The sequence below is a fragment of the Anabrus simplex genome, chromosome 6 (assembly GCF_040414725.1).
Source record: "Anabrus simplex isolate iqAnaSimp1 chromosome 6, ASM4041472v1, whole genome shotgun sequence".
In the NCBI taxonomy this organism is placed as follows: Eukaryota; Metazoa; Arthropoda; class Insecta; order Orthoptera; family Tettigoniidae; genus Anabrus; species Anabrus simplex.
Genome location: NC_090270.1, coordinates 309,867,908 through 309,887,437, shown reverse-complemented (window position 1 = coordinate 309,887,437; position 19,530 = coordinate 309,867,908).

Here is a 19,530-nt window from a genome sequence, read left to right as displayed (position 1 = left end):
CCATCACAAAATCTGTTTACGGTTTTATTTACAGTTTTTCACTGATCATAATTACTTTCTATATACTCCCTCATACTTGCTTTATCAGCCATATGGTACTGCCTAAAAGTCCTAATTTTACGACCTTCCTTTCTATCACAAAAACAGCTTTCTGATCACTAATATCATCTGTTACATCAGTTTCTCTATAGAGCTAATCTGGTTTTAACAACACCACGTCCGGAATATTCTTCCTTCTAGTTGGTTCCACCACTTTCTGTTTCAACTGTCCTTCCAAGATTTACTTATTTGTCTCTTTTTTTAAGTCATGCTTCCAGGTTTCGTAAATAGAGATACCCTCTGCAATCACGTTCCTTTCAATATCTTTTAATACATGGTTGATTTTCTTAATAGTCTTAAACAATATTTTACAAATGACATAATTCTGAATAAAAAAAATCTTATGTTAATATATATATCTTGGTGCAGCTAAAATAAGCCTAAATGTTGGTGAAATATGTGCAAATGTAGAATTAATTTAATTGGAAATTAAATCTTAGAGTTAATTACCTGTTAACTGTAGTCTAGAGTACACAGAAAACGTAATTAGTATTTGCCTGAGAACCAGCAACCGCCGTTGAAAATGTTGTCTATTCGTTTCGAAGTGTACTGTATAGTGTACGCTCGCTATGCGTGTCGCTTGTCAAAACTTTGTGGGTTTGTACATAGACTGTCGGAAGCTTATACTTGACAACGTATACATGTTTAGCAAAAATAAAGAGAAAATCAGTATTACTGTTTCATTTTGTACATATGTACATACACCAATGCACATGTCCTGTTAATACGAACTTCCTATCTCTAGTCTTTCAAGGTGTTATGGATTTTGTGAACATGAATGTATTTTTTCACATTTCTTTAAATTCTCATTTCGGACTGTATGGACCACGTTTGACAATCTTCGCAATATTTTTAACTTTCTCTGTCTTCACTCTATGACAGTATCTTTTCATCCTTTCTTCTACCTGCTTCTTCTGCTCTTCTGTGTAGGACCTCCCTGCTCCCACTAACGTTTCTCCAGTCTCCTGGAATACGCGGAACTTTTTGACGAGTTGTCTAAATTGATTTATGTCCATGATATAATCTTTTGGAAACCCCGTCTTCGTCAAGTCCAGCCTCAATTCTCGAAACCATTTCAAATCTGTATTCCTCTTCCTGTAGCATTCAAAGATTCTCTTCTTTAGTCTATTATTTTCCATCCTCAACAAGTCTCCATAGAATTGTAACTTTCTCATCAGTTCAACCATTCCTTCTGTTCTTTGATACAATTATTTGTTAGATTTAAGTCTCCTGTCCCCACATTTTTTTTTTTTTACATTTGGGCCCAGAATTCTTCTTATCATTTTTCTTTCTCTCTTCCGGATACTTTCAAGGCCACCTTTTACAGTGTTTCCGAAGCAAACAGGCACACGGGTTTAACAATGGTGTCTAAATGCCTCAATTTAGCCCCATGTGGTAAAATGTTTTTGTTGTAGGATTTTTCATATTATTATTAATTTATTTTTACAACTTGCTTTACGTCGCACCGACACAGGAAGGTCTGCATTTAGGGCGGTCGCCCAGGTGGCAGATTTCCTATCTGTTGTTAACCTAGTCATTTCCTAAATAATTACAATGAGTTTGGAAATTCATTGAACATCTCCATAGGTAAATATTGTTCCAGTCCTTAACGCCCCTTTATACAAAGTATTATTTACCCCAATTTCTCCTCTTGAATTCCAACTTTATCTTTCCTACTTTTAAAAATACCACTCAAATGTATTCATTTACTGAAATTGAAAGAAATGAAATGGCGTATGGCTTTTAGTGGCGGGAGTGTCCGAGGACATGTTAGGTTCGCCAGGTGCAGGTCTTTTTATTTGACGCTCGTAGGCGACCTGCGCGTGGTGATGAGAATGATATGTTGAAGACGACACATACACCCAGTCCCCGTGCCAGCGAAATTAACGAATGAAGGTTAAAATCCCCGATCAAACGGGAATTGAACCCTGGACACCTGTGATCAAAGTTCAGCACGCTAACTATTCAGCCATGGAACCGGACGATTCGTCTACTAATGTCATAAAATGACATCTCTCTACTGACAGCTCGGTACATACCACGTAGACGAGCAGCTCGTCTCCTTTCTCTCAAGTCTTCCCAGCCATTATTTTGCAACATTTTCGTAACGCTACTCTTTTGTTGGAAATCACACAGAACAAACAGAGCTAGTTTTCTTGGGATTTTTCCACTTCTCCAGTTCTCCCCAGGTATCAAAATGTGTTTCGACAATTTGATCTTCTCTACATTTACACCTTAAAATCAGCATTATAGCTGCCCAACTAAAACCTGTTCAGAGGCTTTTAGCACCCCTCAACTTCCATCATTACAAGGTAGTAATCTCTTGGCTTCTACCTTCAATTTAAGGAGGTGGACGGTTTTGTCATCCACAGGTATATCCGAGCTAGAAATTTTAATTGCATAGATATTTGAAGAAATTTCTTCCTAGATTTAAATCTCTTCACAAGAAGTTCATTTTTATACAGTTGATGAGTACTTTTATGTTCGACTTTAGTCTCTTATCCCTTGTATTTTTTCTCAAGCACAGTGCTGAGGAGATGGTAATTCCTTTCGACTGGAGTCGGCTTTATACATCTTGGCATTAACCTCCATGTCTCAATGAGTGCTACCTCCACTAAGGAGATGACATTGCTTGAAAATTTGTCTAGAGGAACGAGAATTCCTGACAACCATCAAAATGAAAAAGGAGGATATTCGTCCCTTTCGAATTATGAAGGTATCACCAGAACAAAGGAAATTGTCACGACGGGAGCTCGGCAATGAAATACTACCTAGGCCCCTCAAACCTAATACCGTCCGGGTCAGTAGGGAACACGACTTGATCAAAGGAGGTCTGGTAGGAAGAACCTGATACAAGTAAGTGGACCCAATGCCAGCCCCTGGGGTTCCCTATTATTTACATCTTACAACAGGCAGAAGATCTTGTGGATATATTCTACCAGCCACCCAACCATAGTTATAAAATCTTCGTGTAGGAAATTATGAACACCTGCAGCTTATTCTGAAAGGCAACCAAAGACGGAGAGAAAGATTTAAAAGGCGAGATTCTTGCGTCAGTACTGTCAACGATTACAGTGGGACAAAACTACTGAACAGTCGTATCGCGTTGCTGAAGACCAAGAAGAACTAGCTGTAGTGATAATCAACGTCCGGAGACTTGACACAGCATTAAAAAGAAGAATAGAAGGAATGGATTTTCACCTCACTATTTTATCCCTTTGCCAAGTGTAATATACGTAAATACGTATGTGTTCAATAAGTAAAGTAATAAGGAGGTTCACATGTGAATATTGTTTTCAATTTTATTCCAATTTGTCATCAAAAAGGAACTACTTTTCCGTTTGCGAAAACCAAATGATCATAAATACGTCTCCCAGTCAAGGCCATCCATCCACGGTTGCTAAGTAAGATTTCTGACCATCCGTCCATACCTTACATCACTGCCTGCTTGGTTGCTATGGTTACACTTCCCTCACACATTGTGTCGCGTCAAGTTACACAAATTTTCGAATGACCTCCAGCCATAAAACACATTTATGTCAAAAGGTCAGGCATGTCATTGCATTGCTTCACTAGCATAAGAGCTATACCTAGAGGCATGATTTTTTCGCATTAACGATAAACGCGACAACAAATAATTTGAAGCGATTTTGCGACATCTTTACGAATCATATGTTTCTGGTTAAGAAAATATGGATATTATGTTCGCGAATTAAAGCGATAAGGCCATTTTAAAGCGAAATTCAATCATTTGGCGATAAGCGCGATATTACAGCGAAAGTAAATAACGAACTTGACATTTTGTTCCAAGATTATGTATGAAAAGAAACGGAAGAGTGAAGAAAGATTCATGAACAGGAAAGAAATATGCTATCATTAATGTTCTGGAAAATCTCTTTATGACATGGCATCAAAGAAAAGGGGTTGGCTCCAGGCGTCTTGCCAAACAAAATATTTGGAATGTTGTTCTTGTGGTGGCTGGTAATCCCACCCCAGCCTGACTCCTCACGGCATTGTTCAAGCCTGTAATCCCTAATGACGTCTACAAGCAGCACAATTGACTGGTGTATTTCGGCTTCGTGGTCAGGTAAAATTAAGAAAGTGATCACAGACAGTAGCGAAGATGTGTCGCTCGACAAGTGTTACGGTGCACAGCAGAGCTAAACAGTTTGCGAGTGAAGGTTTATACGTTTCGGAAAGCAATATTTTAAGGTGTAAATTTCGTAATGTTCACCAGACCCTATTACCTCTCAACTTAAAAATAAAACTGGTTCAAACTTTGATACTTCCAATTTTTAACTATTGTGATATTGTGTTGCTGGATGCTACCAGTGAACAAAATAGGAAATTGCAGAGAGCTTTAAACTCCTGCATCAGATTTATCTTTTCATTGAATTTTGCCTCGCATGTATCTCCTTTTTATGCACGACTTTCTTGGTTAAAAGTAGAGCAGCGGAGGAATCACCATGTATCAACCCTTATCTATCGACTCTTGACTGAAAATATACCTGAATATCTCTCCAGTAATTTCCGTTTTCTATCCTCCTTTCATGACCGTGACACGCGATCTGGGTCAACAATTGCAATACCTCCACATCATACATCTGCCTTCAGTAATTCTTTCTTTGTGTCGGGCGCTAGAATATGGAATGCTTTACCCCCTGAAATTAGAAATTGTTCCTCATTAATTACCTTCAAAAGACAGTCTAAAGATTTCCTCTTGAATACGTAGGCTATATCATGTAGTTATGTGTGAATGTGTGAGTGAATGTCTGGAGTAAATAGTTCCCAAAAGTTTACATAAATTACTGTTATTTTTTATGAATTCCACCTAGAGTAGTTAATATTGAATTTATTTATTATTTTTCTAATTTTAGACTTAGGATGTAATCTTTTAGTATTAGACTATATTAAGTTATATTAATATTATATTATATACACTGTGTTAAGTTAGAATGTAAAGTTTGGATTCAGTATTAAGCCGCATAATGTGGTTAAGTGTAAGAGAGGGCCAAGAGCCCTAACTTCGCCACAAATAAAGACATCAATAAATAAATAATAAATATCCAGTGGGAGAAAATGATACTGTCTCAAAACATTGTTTTAAAAATAAGGAACATTCAGAACGTAAATTTAGCACTCCAACAGTGAAACGGCAGGCAACAATAGAACTCTCATTAGATATGCAAAAGAAAGCTATTGTGAAAATATAGAATTTATTCACGAAACAACAACGATGCTACTCAAAGCCAACATCCCGCTGGAGAAGGTAGACGACCCTGCAGGCCGGAAATGGCTTCAAAAGTATGTACCAGGTATATACAGTCTATCAATTAAACTTCCAAATCAACGATCAGTGATAGTAATGAAACCTTCAATGATTAATTTTAGAATGTCATTAAAGCGAAATTAAAGCGATACGGCAATATCTATTTCGCGAAATAACGCGAAAATGAGTATCCTTCTCGCGAAATTGTTCAAAAATTAATGCGAAAAAATCATGTCCCTAGCTATACCGTACATGTATCACTTATTAGATAGCGGAACTGATGGAAATGTGGTCAAATGTCGGAATACGTAGCGCGGTTGTACTTCTCCATCTGAAGAGTATAATACATTTCAAAATATTCAAGAAAATATCTTTGTTGATGTGAATCAGTAACGTACTGGTGCACGATAACTCTAGACCACACGCCGTTAACTGCGCACATGAATTGCTACCGTCCTGCCTCTGGGAGGTAATTACGCATCCTGTTCAGACATGGCATCGACTGATATTCATCCAATTTGAACGTAGTAGAAGCCACTACATGTAAGAATATTAGGGTCCGACAGTGATATTCAGTGAACCGTCGTAACCTGATATCTGAATTTTGAAGCTGAAATAGCGAGATAGACGTGTTGCTATGGCATTATAACAAGTATTTAAGGTAACCCATGAGTGAAATTCAAAAGTCCTAAACTATCAAAGCTATATTTTTCAAATTTATACCAAAGATGTAATATGATATCAGAGGACTGTTTATACGTTTTCAAATCTGTAGCTTTAATGGTTCAGAAGATATGGTCAAATTACTTCATTTTTATGGGATGCCATAGAAAAAGTTCCTCGTATTGCAAATTTGATTTTTTCAACTCCATATTTTGTCAACATGTTCATCAAACATGCACTTTTAAAAATTGCTTTTGGTTTTAATGTGCTAATGATAGATAATCCACTAGAATTTTTTTAAATTTAGCATTCATAAAATTTTCATTAAATATCAGCAAAAAAAAATAGTAATTTGAAAAAGAATAATAGTAATGTTTTTCCCAGAAGAAAACTGTTCGCAATTTTAATTAATCATACATCTGTGAACTAATGTAGCAAGTTTGAACTGCCTGTCTCAAAAACTGTAACGCAAGGGACATTTTATATGCAGGAAGGTACTGAAAATTTGAAGTATGAGAAAACAGCAATTAAAGATCTGCATGCACTACTCACCCTAAAATCCTCCTGGTACATATGTGGGGCCCTCAAATTTCTTTTTCTCCTGATCTCCTGATGCTTTAGCAATCTTCTTCTTCTTTCTCTGGTCCTTTCCACTGGTAGAACCTCGCTTCTTACATTCAAACACAATGCAACGAAAATGTAAATGAAAACTAAGTGATGCATGGACTGAAGAAGTGGGCTCCGCGAGACATTTAAATTGCTGCAGGGACATTAAAAATGGCGGTTGCGGTTCGGCGACGCAATATTTTTTTCATCGATTTTCACGAAAATTCACTCATGGGTTACCTTAAACAAATAGGAGGACACATAAAAAAAAAGGAAACTTACAAAGTTCATACTAAGTTTCAATGTTGTCGCATCCTTTTGGGTGCGGGCGGTAGAATAACACTAACGGTATCAGGTAAGAGGCTACTGAAAGGGGCCGCAAGTGTTATTAACTTGCGAGAGTGGGTTGGCTGAGCCCTGGCATTGCTTCCACTTACTTGTGCCAGGCTCCTCACTCTCATCTATCCTTTCCGACCTCCCTTGGCCAACTCTTGCTCTTTCTCAACCCGGACGATATTAGAGCATTAGTGGCCTTTCGTGGACCTTGTTATTCTTCGGTCATACGATCAGTTCAACATAGACTTGCATTCCTCGGCAAGGGGTACATGGAAAAAAAAAGTTTCAAGAAGATTTTAGTGTTTGGGTAGAATGGTTATATCTCAATTGACTCGCGAAAGAGGAGGATGCTGCAAAAAACATACCATTGAAAATCTGAAACGTAGTTTTCATAAAAAAGCGCTTCAAATTAAGGCGAAATTTGTGCTAAATATGTGACATCACATGCATATTCTGTAATAAGATGGCGCTATGTTGACTCGCGCACACAGTTGGGGGGTTAGTTGTCGTTGTGATTACAATAATAGAATAAAAAATGTAACAATGGAAAAGAAATATTTGATGAGTAGGATCCGGTGAAAACGTGCAAACGAAAGAGTTTATTATCCACATAATATTTGTATTTTATTTCTAATAAGTAAGTCTAGGAAACCCTCAAACGCCTGTGACCATTACAATATTGACAGCCTACTGCCAATATTTTTCAAGGTTTTGGATTCCTTCCAAATTTTTTCCTCTGAATAGTGTAAATAGAGGATGCTTGCCTGGCTGTATTTCTTCTTAAAACAATAAACACCACCACAGCTTCAAGGATATCGGGAGGAGTTTCATGTATTAAGGTAATGAGAACTTCCGTGACTTCATTTATTGTCTGACTCCATGGCTAAACGGCGTGCTGGCCTTTGGTCACAATGGTCCCGGGTTCGATTCTCGGCAGGGTTGGGAATGTTAACCATCATTGGCTGATTCCGCTGGCATGGGGGATGGGTGCATGTGCCGTCTTCACCACCATTTCATTCTCATCACGACGCGGAGGTCGCTGCCTCTTCCCCTCTCCGTTGGCCTCTGGTGTCGTCGTCTCCCCCCCCCCCTCCCAACATTCGCCCTACAAAGGGCATCATCCGCCCCGCAAGTCTCGCAGGCCATATTCTGGTCAGTTTGATCCCCCATATAGTACCCACGCCCCATCATACCCGTTATGTCACTACCAACTAGACTTCTGAAATAGCACTCAAGGCCTATAAGAGGTCGACGGGCTATAATCCCTCACTGGTCCCTCGGGACCTCTGAGAATGTGGTCTGGAGGTCGCCTACGGGCGTCAAATCAAAAGACCTGCACCTGGGGAGCCGAACATGTCCTCGAACACTCCCGGCACTAAAAGCCATACGCCATTTCATTTAATTTCACTTCATTTATTGAACTACACTCGTACAAAAGACAGGACACGGTAAACAAAGGTGATGAATAAATATTCGCATACTATGTCTAATGAGCTGAACTACAGTGGAGCCTCGATATCTCGAAGTAACTTCAGTTTGTCTTATTCTTCACGTGTACTTATTTCTCTACTACTCGAAATTCAGTCACACGAATTTCTCGATTTCTCGATTTCTCGAAGCAAACGTTTCCTCCTTTGAAGCAAAAAAGTACTCTGTAACTCGAATTTTGTACATTAACTGTGCAATACGGCATTTGTAGTTTGTGAGGAACATTTAACATGTAAAGAAAGGGTTACAGTGATGCTGATAGCTAATATGACGTGAACCGAAAAACAAACTTCTAGTGATTGAAAAAAAAAAAAAAAAGGCAAAGCTTCGTTGTTTTTCGGGTGTGAATTCATTACCGGTGACGTACGAAAGCAACCCCGGAAGTCGTGGATGACAAGCTCCATTTACGAATATTGGCTGCGTGGTTCCGGGCCTACATAGAGAGTCAGTCGACAGTTAACAGTAAGAAACAAAAGAGACTAACGATTTTTTCCAATAGTGATAACGAAGGTATGTTTCTTGTTTCACTACTGTATGTACTGTATTCTATGTTCTAAAATGTTACTTTAATAAGGGTCGTAATTAAAGCGATGTCGTAAAATATGATTTTATTAGTATATTTTTGAATACAGCAATAAATACCCTATTCAGTATAAGCCCGTAGATATACAGGGTGTTAGGTGTATACCTGCAGATATTTCTTCTAGCAATAGAGAACGATGTGACGAACCACTATATATCAAACTTTTAGAAATTCTCGGAAGTTATTTTCGAGAGCAAAGAGACACGATGTTTTTAGAATAGGTAGTATGCCTTGTTCTTGTGAATGAATAGCTTCCCTTTGAGAACAGGCGAGTCACGCGCCATGCGTGCCAAACTGGTTTCTGTTTATGTTTACGTACAACAGCTGAACGCTTCCTATGCAGTGCACGAGATGTTACGTAACATACTTGTCAAACTGGTTTTATGTTTAAGAGCAACTGAGCTACGATAACAGCTGAAGGTGGCTACTACAGTAGCGTATGCCTTGTTACGTTACATTCTCGCCAGAGTGGTTTCGTAGTTGTCAGTATTCAGTTTCCGTCTTAGGGGCTTCAGACAACCCTGGTCATCGGTTTCGGACCCTGGATGTTCCGAATTCTCAGCGTTAATACTGGTTCATTTGCTGTTATGTCCTTTACGGGATTGGGATATGTGTGGTCATCAGCCCCGTGGTCTAGCGAGTATGTAAATGACCGGAAAACCTGAATCCGTTTGGGACCTGTACGAGCGTGTGATATAATTATTGGTTGGTATAGGCGCGCCGGGACGTGAAATACAGTAGATCCCCGTTGTGCATTGCGTAAAGGTACAAGAAAGATGGCAGGTCCTTACGCCAACGAAAGCAGTTATGGGATGCCCAAGTGAGTAGCATCGGAAATGAATTATCGAAACACATCGAACGTTTAGTTTCAAAGGAATATTGGACATGTTATACAACTAAATAAATTAAACGTACCTACATTTCATGCCTCCTTCCGGGCTGAGTTGCTCAGACGGTTGAGGTGCAGGCCTTTTGATTCCAACTTTACAGGTTCGAACCTGGCCCAGTCCGGTGGTATTTGAAGGTGCTCAAATACTGTAGGTCAGCCTCGTGTCGGCAGATTTACTGGTACATAAAAAGAACTGTGCGGGACTAAATTCGGGCGCCTCAGCGTCTCAGAAAACCGTAGAAGTAGTTAGTGGGACGTAAAGCACTTAACGTTATTATTATTATTATTATTATTATTATTATTATTATTATTATTATTATTATTAGGTCATTAAAAGCTGAAATACGTGGAAGAAAATAGTAAAATATGCGTGGTTTAAGAGGAAACAAGATGAAATGTATGTCACGTGAGTTAGCATCGGTCGCAGTAGTTACCTACAGATTACTATGCGTAAAGCGAGAACCAGGTCAAGCTCGTGGGGATGAGTCAGCCGTAATCTCGTATTGTGTATAAACATCAAACATACACATCAACAAATATAAGAAACATAAACAAGGTTACACGTTAGAGACATGTAGTTATTAACCTGAACGCCAGGCCGACGGTCGCTTTCATGAGTACAGATGAGTTATCAAATTATACACAATCCACAGATGTCGAACTTATCTAAGAAGATTCCGCCACAACTATATTACATTTTACTATGATGGTGCTAATAACAAATCGCAGCAGCAATTGGCTTTACGTCGCACCTACACAGATAGGCATTATGGCGACGATGGGACTGGAATGGGCTAGGACAGGGAAGGAAGCGGCCGTGGCCTTAATGGTACAGCACCAGCATTTGTCTGATGTGAGAATGGGAAACCACGGAAAACCATCTTCTGGGCTGCCGAGAGTGGGGTTCGAACCCACTATCTCCCGAATAATGGATACTGGCCACACTGAAGTGAAATGTCGTATGGCTTTTAGTGCCGGGAGTGTCCGAGGATAAGTTCGGCTCGCCAGATGCAGGTCTTTTGATTTGACTCCCGTAGGCGACCTGCGCGTCGTGATGAGGATGAAATGATGATGAAGATGGCACATACACCCAGTTCCCGTGCCAGCAAATGTAACCAATTAAGGTTAAATTTCCGACCCTCCCGGGAATCGAACACGGTACCCCTGTGACCAAAGGCCAGCACGCTAACCATTTAGCCATGGAGCCGGACTTAAGCGACTGCAGCTATCGAGCTCGGTAAATCGCAGCAGATTACGCTACTGCGTGTTGAGATGATGTCGGTAGAATACAGTATACCTGTTAAGACATAAGGCTGCAGTAGAAGAAGAGGAAGAAGAAGGTAACGAGAGCCACATAGTCAAGCAGCACACAGCTGAACAAAGTGCACATTAGTGACACAGACATAAGAGTGGCGTGGTCGCGGGTACTACAGTCGCATTCGTAACACTCTGTTGTAGAAAAATAATGAACTAACATACAGTACGGGCTCCGTAATTCCAGGTGGACGGTAACAAGACTATCTCGAATAGAAAAGTACGGATTTACGAACGTACACGAAAACGCCTGTGAACAACATAATATACCTATGTTAAACATTACAGTACAACAGTTTAGAAAACAAAACATACAGATTGCATTAAAAGAAATACTAAACTTTCCTTTATAAATTAACAAAACACTCTAGGCAATCTTCTTAAGTTAAATGTTAACTTATAGTTCCTATTTCAGTAATGATGAATATAAAACGATTATTTTATTATTTTATTGAATATTTATTCGTGACGATGATGATGATGATGATGATAATTGCTGTCTTAATGTCATCGGCCCTTAAAACGCAAAGCACGGACGATAATTCGCATCTCTGACAGCTGTTATTCAGGTCAAGGTCAGACAGACCGGTTTCATGTAGGGGTGGGGAACCCGTCCAGCGACATCCCCGTCGCTAAGAACAGCAGACAACCAGCATGTGACAGGTCTAGTGCTTTTGTCGAACTGCTTACGTGGAATATTCTCCCACAGTGCGATTTCAATATCATGGTCTTTTGGGAGTCCTACTCGCCGTATGCAGAAACAACCCGTGTTGACGTGTACGTAAATAAAGTTTATTACGTCAACGAAAGAATGCATGGGATAGAATTTCAAAGTGAGTAGTATCGGAATTGAAATGTCAAAACACATCGAACGTTTTACTTCATACCAGTAAGGGACATGTTATAAACATAAATTAATTAAACGTACCTTCCTTTCGTGCTTCCAACCGAAGAGAACATGTTTAAATGTAAATGAGAACCTTCTAGCTTACTGCTGATTTTGCAGTGCCTATTCAACGTATCAAAATAAACGTTGCCAGGCTGAGTGGCACTGGTTTCATGAACTTAGCAGGCTCGATCCTGGCTCAGTCCGCTGGTATTTGAAGGTGCTCAAATACGACCGCTTCTGATCGGTAGATTTACGGGCACGTTAAAGAATACCAGTGGGCTAAATTCCGACACCGCGCGTCTCCATTGGCACGTGAAGATTTATTATTATTATTATTATTATTATTATTATTATTATTATTATTATTATTATTATTATTATTATTATTATTATTGGGCGAGTTGGCCGTGCGATTAGCTTGCATCCGTCGAAAAGCCACTAACAATATTATTATAAAAACTGTGTTAGTCTATTATTACTGACTATTATGAAAATAAAAGTTAATCGCCCCACTCAAACTTCGTAGCTCGTAATCTGTCAGAAAACACTAAAGAAAATAGTGAACTTTTAACATGTCCGAATTATTATTAATAATATAATTGCAGACATGTCTCCGAAATTACCGAAGCATGTACTTACAAATTGTTTTACGTCGCACCGACACAAATAGGTCTTACGGCGACAGTGGGAGAGAAAACGGATACAAGTGGGAAGGAAGCGTTCGAAGTCTAATAAAGGTACAGTTCCAGCATTTCCCTGATGTGAAAATGGGAAACTACGGAAAACCATCTTCCCGGCTACCGACAGTGGAGTTCGAACCCACTATCACCAGAATACAAGCTCACAGCTGCGCGCCCCTAACCGCACGATCAACTTACTCTAAGCCCCAATGCCGGTCTGCGTAGCTCGGACGATAGAGCGCTGGTCTTCTGATCCCACCTTGGCAGGTTCGATGGCGGCTGAGTTCGGTGGTATTTGAAGGTGCTGAAATACGCCAGTCTCGTGTCTGTGGATTTACTTGCATTTAAAAACGTACTGCTTTACAAAATTCTGGCACTTCAGTGTCTTCGAAAACCGTGAAAATTAGTTAGTGGAACGTAAAGATATTAGTAGTAGTAGTAGTAGTAGTAGTAGTAGTAGTAGTAGTAGTAGTAGTAGTAGTAGTAACATTATTATTACGGACGTTTTAATTAAACGGGTCCATTACATTACCTATCGGCACTTACTGCCCGGTAATTAGCCTTCTGTCCACCTCTGTGGTATAGTGGTTAGTGTGATTAGCTGCCAACCCCCGGAGGCCCGTGTTCCATTCCCAGCTCCGCCACGAAATTTGAAAAGTGGTACGAGGGCTGGAACGGAGTCCACTAAGCCTCGGGAGGTCAAGTGGGTAGAGGTGGTTCGATTCCCACCTCAGCCATCCTGCAAGTGGTTTCCCGTAGTTTCGCACTTCTCCAGGCAAATGCCGGGATGGTACCTAACTTAAGGCCGCGGCCGCTTCCTTCCCTCTTCCTTGTCTATCCCTTCCAATCTCCCCATTCCGCCGCAAGGCCTACACAAGACCCCTGTTCAGCATAGAAGGTGAGGCCGCCTGGGCGAGGTACTGGTCATTCTCCCCAGTTGTATCCCCGACCCAATGTCTCACGCTCCAGGACACTGCCCTTCAGGCGGTAGAGGTGGGATCCCTCGCTGAGTCCGAGGGAAAACCAACACTGGAATGTAAACAGATTAGGAAAAAGAAGAATAAGCCTTCTATTAGAAATGCCCGGTGGCAATTCCATAGTAGACCGAGCTCGATAGCTGCAGTTGCTTAACTGCGGCCAGTATCCAGTATTCGGGAGATAGCAGGTTCGAACCCCACTGTCGGCGGCCGTGAAGATGATTTTCCGTGGTTTCCCATTTTCACACCAGGCAAATGCTGGGGCTGTACCTTAATTAAGGCCACGGCCGCTTCCTTCCCACTCCTAGCCCTTTCCTGTCCCATCGTCGCCATAAGACCTATTTGTGTCGGTGCGACGTAAAGCATCTAGCAAAAGAAATCCACAGTAGCTATTGTTCCTTCGAGCAATGTTCACGCATGGCTGCAACTACGGTTTTTGAAATCTGTCTCATTAATAACAATATGACTGAATGCTTACAGCCTTTTCTTTCAGTGTCCACCGTTCTTTCATTGACCTGAAAAGTTTATGAATAAGCATAGACAACTCGCATTGTTTATTGTCAGAAATTCATCGTAGACTGTCGCAATAACAGCACAGAAATGTTGCGCTCATTTTTCATTTACTTATTAACTATTTCCTTTCATTTTGTCAGGTTGGATCACTGAGTAATGCCATTGACGTCTTATAAATCACACACAACTACACAATACTTTATTCGCTCGTATGTGCTGGTGCGTATCTTCGAGGTCACTGTAAGGATCCTGTGTACATTTCACACAGAGTACCCTAGACCGGTTTACGAGTACAGCAAGTGGCCTGGCACGTGAGTCATCCTCTGCTACTTGCCAAGCCTTTAGGGGAAGTGCACAACAACATGTGTTGGCCTGCGATAAGAAACAGGTTCAACAAGCCCTAGACTCTGCTACTGTACTTCCACTACGCGTGGACAGAATGACGTAACCGGCATATCCTGCTACAGCCGTTCAAAACACATTAGGTCCTGAAATATTTGGCTCAGTTATGGGCAAACTAATAGGACAAGATAAAAAGTACATAGCATATATTGTGAGATGTCTTTTTCTTTGCCGACTAGCTTAATATCTGTACGTATACACCTAACACCCTGTATATGATTCATTTACGCCCCGTATATGCTAAGAACGGTGTTCGCCATACCAAGACATTTTGATAACTCGAAATAAAATTTAGTTCTCAATGTATATATTTATTTGCACGATAATCAAAGAACTTCGTAGAATCTCAAACTGAGAATTACACTGGTCTCATCTTCGTGAGAGTGACGGTGGAGACAGCTAGGTCATGCGACGTTATCCTACCTCAGCTCGTCATCCGTGCTTTATGACCTCTCCGAGACGCCAGACCTGATGTTTACTGCGATAAAGAGATTATTGTTAAATAAAGGTGCAGTCTACCAGAGATGCCACTTACAGCGAAACTACCGTATCTTTTACGTCTCTACTCAAATATATTTTAAAAGCTTTTGGTGACATACATTAAAGCACTGTACAATAGGATGAATTAAAGTTTAAATTTAAGAGTACCATTCATAGCGTTCCTCCGCAAAGGGCAATAAAATAAACGTATAAGTAAACGCTTTCGTAATAACATTATTTCTCTGTAACGTATTTGGTTCAATAAGAAGACACTGTCAGGAACAAAGGGAGGAAGATCAATAAGATGAGTTTTAGTTGAAGATCTAGCTCTCTGTGTGAATCAGTGGCAGAGTATTGGCTTGCGGATCCTAAGGTAGTCGGATATTTGTAGGGGGTAAATTGTCCATTCGACACTCCATATCGTACGATGTCGGCATGTAATAGATCTCAGGTGACACATTTGCTGTTTACCCAAAACCCAAGAGAGATTCGGTTGCCAGTGCCGTCTACTAGGCCTATAATCAAACGAAACATCGAAATTGACAAGGAAACAGTCAGATGGTGTGTGCATTCACAGGTTACGGTTGTTGTTGTTTGAGTCATCAGTCCATAGACTGATTTGATGCAGCTCTCCACCCCACCGTATTCTGTGCCAACATTTTCATTTCTACGTAACTGCTGCATCTTACATCTGCTCTAATATGCTTGTCCTATTCATATGTTGGTCTACCTCCGCCGTTCTTACCGCCCATACTTCCCTCAAAAACCAGCTGCAGGAGTCCTGGGTGTCTTAAAGTACGTCCTACCATTCTATCTCTTCTTCTGGTGAAATTGAGCAAAATTGAACTCCTCTCAACAATTCGATTCAGTACCATAGATTCTTCTTCTTCTTCTTCTTCTTCTTCTTCTTCTCTTCTCCTTCTTCTCTCTTTTTTTACAGAGCGCGTTGGAACTTGTTAGCATGATTATGTTTTTCCTTTCTTCTTCTCCTCCCAAAAACTCTTAATGAATTCTCTATACTGTCTCTTGCGTTATTCCGTCCATTGTTTCCCTGTGGTTCTTTTAGCCTTTTCCATGAACGTGTGATTTGCAACCAGAGTTCCAAAAGCCTTCTGATCCCTGATGGTATCTTCTGTGATGTCCATTTTTTTAACGTACATACATACATACATTATCATTATAGACTGTTATGCCTTTCAGCGTTCAGTCTGCAAGCCTCTGAGAATTTACTAAACGTCGCCACAATCCTCGATTTGCAACTAGTGTTGTGGTCTCATTTAGTTCTGTACCTCTTATCTTTAAATCGTTAGAAACCGAGTCTAACCATCGCCGTCTTGGTCTCCCTCTACTTCTCTTACCCTCCATAACAGAGTCCATTATTCTCCTAGGTAACCTATCCTCCACCATTCGCCACACATGACCCCACCACCGAAGCCGGTTTATGCGTACAGCTTCATCCATCGAGTTCATTCCTAAATTAGCCTTTATCTCCTCATTCCGAGTACCCTCCTGCCATTGTTCCCACCTGTTTGTCCCAGCAATCATTCTCGCTACTTTCATGTCTGTTACTTCTAACTTATGAATAAGATATCCTGAGTAAACCCAGCTTTCGCTCCCGTAAAGCAAAGTTGGTCTGAAAACAGACCGATGTAAAAATAGTTTCGTCTGGGAGCTGACTTCCTTCTTACAGAATACCACTGATCGCAACTGCGAGCTCACTGCATTAGCTTTACTACACCTTGATTCAATCTCACTTACTATATTACCATCCTGGGAGAACACACAACCTAAATACTTGAAATTATCGACCTGTTATAGCTTTGTATCACCAATCTGACATTCGATTCTGTTCAATTTCTTACCTACTGACATCATTTTAGTCTTCGAGAGGCTAATTTTCATACCATACTCATTGCACCTATTTTCAAGCTGCAAGATATTAGACTGCAGGCTTTCGGCACAGTCTGTTATTAAGACCAAGTCGTCAGCATAGGCCAAACAGCTTACTACATTTCCACCTACCTGAATCCCTCCCTGCCATTTTATACGTTTCAGCAGATGATCCATGTAAACTGCGAACAGCAAAGGTGAAAGATTACAGCCTTGTCTAACTCCTGTAAGTACCCTGAACCAAGAACTCATTCTACCATCAATTCTCAGTGAAGCCCAATTGTCAACATAAATGTCTTTGATTGATTTTAATAATCTACCCTTAACTCCATAGTCCCCCAGTATGGCGAACATCTTTTCCCTCGGTACCCTGTCATATGCTTTCTCTAGATCTACGAAACATAAACACAACTGCCTATTCCTTTCGTAGCATTTTTCAATTACCTGGCGCATACTGAAAATCTGATCCTGACAGCCTCTCTGTGGTCTGAAACCACACTGGTTTTCATCCAACTTCCTCTCAACGACTGATCGCACCCTCCCTTCCAAGATGCCAGTGAATACTTTGCCTGGTATACTAATCAATGAGATACCTCGATAGTTGTTGCAATCCTTCCTGTTCCCTTGCTTATAAATAGGTGCAATTACTGCTTTTGCCCAATCTGAAGGTACCTTACCAACACTCTACGCTTATTTTACTACTCTATGAAGCCATTTCATCCCAGCCTTCCCACTGTACTTCACCATTTCAGGTCTAATTGCATCTATTCCTGCTGCCTTATGACAATGTAGTTTATTTACTATCATTTCCACTTCCTCAAGCCTAATTTCACCAACATCCTTTTCCTCCTCCCCATGAGCTTGGCTGTTTGCAACACCACCATGACGATTTCCTTTTACATTGAGAAGATGTTCAAAATATTTCCTCCACCTCTCCAGTGATTCCCTGGGATCTATTATGAGTTCACCTGAATTACTCAAAACACTGTTCATTTCCTTTTTCCCTCCCTTCCTAAGATTCTTTATTACTGTCCAGAAAGGTTTCCCTGCTGCTTGACCTAGCCTTTAAAGGTTATTACCAAAATCTTCCCATGACTTCTTTTTGGATTCAACAACTATTTGTTTCGCTCTGTTTCTTTCATCTACGTACCAATCCTTGTCTGCCTTGGCCCTTGTTGGAGCCATTTCTGATAAGCCTTCTTTTTACGTTTACAGGCTGCTCTCACTTCATCATTCCACCAAGATGTTCGCCTTTTCCCATCTTTACACATAGTTGTTCCTAGGCTTTCCCTTGCTGTTTCTATTACAGCATCCCTGTATGCCACCCATTCACTTTCTATATCCTGAAGCTGCTTACTGTCTACTGTTCAAAACTTCTCACTAATCATATCCATGTACTTCTGTCTAATTTTCTCGTCCTGGAGACTTTCTACCCTTATTCGTTTGCAGACAGATTTCACTTTCTCTACCCTAGGCCTAGAGATACTTAGTTCACTACAGATCAGATAGTGGTCTGTATCATCGAAAAATCCACGAAAAACTCGTACATTCCTAACAGATTTCCTGAATTCAAAGTCTGTTAAGATATAGTCTATTATGGATCTGGTACCCCTAGCCTCCCATGTGTAGCGGTGAATAGCCTTATGCTTGAAGAATGTATTCGTAACAGCTAAACCCATACTAGCACAGAAGTCCAGCAAACGCTTCCCATTCCCATTAGCTTCCATAACTTCCCCACATTTACCAATCACCCTTTCGTATCCTTCAGTTCTATTCCCAACTCTCGAATTGAAATCGCCCATTAGCACTATTCTATCCTTGCTGTTGACCCTGACCACGATTTCACCCAATGCTTCATAAAACTTGTCAACTTCATCCTCATCTGCACCCTCACATGGTGAATACACGGACACAATTCTTGTCCTAATTCCTCCCACTGACAAATCTACCCACATCATTCGCTCATTTACGTGCCTAACAGAAACTATGTTGCGTGCAATTGTATTCCTGATAAAGAGCCCTACCCCAGACTCTGCCCTTCCCTTTCTAACACCCGTCAAGTACAGTTTATAATCACCTACCTCTTCCCCGTTATCTCCACTTACCCGAATATCACTTACTCCTAGCACATCCAGATGCATCCTCTTTGCTAACTCAGCCAGTTCTACCTTCTTTCTTCCATAAGCCCCATTAATATTGATAGCCCCCCATCGAATTCCATTTCGTTCGCCAAGTTGTTTCCAAGGAGTCCCTCGCCTGTCAAATGGGAGTGGGACTCCATTACTCCCATAGGTCCGAGGCTTGCTTAAAGTGTTCTGAGCTCGGTAAATTCATGAAGCAGGATGCTGCCCTACTTGCACATAGTCCAAGTGAGGATCTCTCCTCTAACGGGTTATGGACCACCGGTGAATTGTATAGTCCTAGCCGCCTGAGCACAAGGAGGGCCACGACT